This window comes from Oryctolagus cuniculus, chromosome 1 (genome assembly GCF_964237555.1).
Source record: "Oryctolagus cuniculus chromosome 1, mOryCun1.1, whole genome shotgun sequence".
In the NCBI taxonomy this organism is placed as follows: Eukaryota; Metazoa; Chordata; class Mammalia; order Lagomorpha; family Leporidae; genus Oryctolagus; species Oryctolagus cuniculus.
In genome coordinates, this window is record NC_091432.1 from 133,343,001 (window position 1) to 133,345,287 (window position 2,287).

At 41.4% G+C, this 2,287-nt stretch overlaps 1 pseudogene; it reads left to right on the forward strand.

Moving 5' to 3' along the window:
* The first annotated feature begins 1,790 nt into the window (after positions 1-1,790).
* LOC127489599 (U2 spliceosomal RNA) lies at positions 1,791-1,891 on the forward strand (annotated as a pseudogene).
* The last annotated feature ends 396 nt before the right edge of the window (positions 1,892-2,287 follow it).

Below are 2,287 nucleotides of genomic sequence, written 5' to 3' on the forward strand. Positions count from 1 at the left end.
ACACAAAGTTGCTGAGGGCTCCAGGGCCAAGCTGATGTTGCTGTATACAGGGCAGGACAGGTTGCCTGGAGGCATGGAGGAGGGGCAGGGGCTAGATCTCACCAAACAGGTGCAGGAGACAAAAAAAGAGCTGCCCCAATATCAGACAAGTGTCCCCCAATTCCAGAGATGACCATGAGGAAGTCCACATCACCCTACAGCCAGTTCCAGCAGTTCGGCCAGCTCCATGTTCCCTTTCTTGCTACACCCAGCACCATAGACTCACCATTTCTCAGCTTCTCAGGTGTTTGGCTTCCTCGTCCCAGAGCAGCAAAGGATGAATAATCTGAGCAGATCATCTCTGCAGCCTGGATACAACTGTGACGTGCAGATCCTGTGGGATTATGCAATCTTGCCACCGGTGCACCTGATTGGAAGTTTGCAAAGCCAGTTAACTTCCAGAATTGTAACCAATCAGTATCCTCCATAGCAGGGGACATGCTCGCTTGTGATTGTACCAAGTTTACAGACTGAAAGTCCTGGCTGGGGCTCAAGTCTGAATCTTCACGGTCCATGGCCCTGGCTCTCCCGGCAGCAGTGGTGGCAGTCACCCTCGTGTTCTTGCCAGAATCCTGTGATCTGCAGCTTGTGGTAGCCCACTTCCAGTGAGTTAATTTACTGATTGTTTATTGACTCCTGGGCTTTTGTTTTTCTTTTTTTTTTATTTTATTTTTTGACAGGCAGAGTGGACAGTGAGAGAGAGAGACAGAGAGAAAGGTCTTCCTTTGCCGTTGGTTCACCCTCCAATGGCTGCCGCGGCCGGCGCGCTGCAGCCAGCGCACGGCGCTGATCCGATGGCAGGAGCCAGGAGCCAGGTGCTTTTCCTGGTCTCCCATGGGGTGCAGGGCCCAAACACCTGGGCCATCCTCCACTGCACTCCCTGGCCACAGCAGAGAGCTGGCCTGGAAGAGGGGCAACCGGGACAGAATCCGGCACCCCAACCGGGACTAAAACCCGGTGTGCCGGCGCTGCTAGGCGGAGGATTATTAGCCTAGTGAGCCGCGGCGCCGGCCACTGGGCTTTTGTTTTTCTTTGTTATTCTCAGGACATTTCTCAGGACATTTTCTCTTTTCTAAAAATATGTGGGAAAATGTTTAAGATATTATGTAATTTTATCATTTTTGATTCATTTCTCTTGTAAATATGTTTTTCCTAGTCTGTCTGGTACATCAATATTTTCTGTTTGTTTATTAGCAGTCAAATCCAGTTGATTATCCTCTACCCAGAGGCCTCACTAAATTAACTTATCAGTTTGTTTTTTGCTTTTTGATTACGTTGAATTATCTCGTTATGTAATAGTGTCAGCCACATATACTGACAGACATACTGCTTAAAAGTTGATATTTATACTTGGTACTCACACGTTTGTATTTGTTTCCCTGGCTACATCTCCAGGAGAAAATCAGAGGAGGTAGCCTTGACTGTGTGAGATTCCAAGGAAATATATTTTTGTGATCCTGCATTAAGTAGTTTTTTGTAGGTGTTTTCAGATAATTTTGATATATGTAAGGAAATAATTTTAATCATTTTTCTGACAATTGATTTATTATGGCTGGATCCTAAATGTTATCAAATATTTTTATTACATTTTATGCAAATTATAATATAGTTTCTTGTATTTTTCATTTATGTATATGATTTGCTCAAGAATATTAAAAATTCCCATATTTATAGTGTCTTGGTTCACACTGTAGGGTTTCATATATGGTTTAATTCATGTAAAGGTATTTTGTTTAGAATAATTATATGCTATCACTTCTCGGCCTTTTGGCTAAGATCAAGTGTAGAATAATTATATGTTTATGACAGATTCTTTTAGTTTCATTTTTATTTCAGTCCTGCTCCAATTTTCATAATCTGTGTCATACTGCTTTCCAGAAAAGAACTTTAAAATTCAGTTGATTTCTACTTGGAATGACTGTGAGAAACTTAAAATTGGACTTGAAACAATTCCATGTCTGGATCTTATATTTTCCTTGTGGAGCTTCCTTCTTTGGCTTGCTTGGTTTTACAAAAATTGGCTCAAATTATTTAGCCATTTTTTCCTGTTTCATGTTGTATTTGTATTTGGAAAAATAGTTTTCAAAATGAGATGGACTTTGATTATGTAACCAAGTTTTGTTTCTAAGAATTCTACAAAATCCTCTTGGTATCGTGGAGAAGTCTATAAGCTTTGTAGAGAATGGTTCTGTTTCAATTTCTTGAAATCCTTTGTTACTTCCTCTTGTCCTCAATCACCTTTACTAAT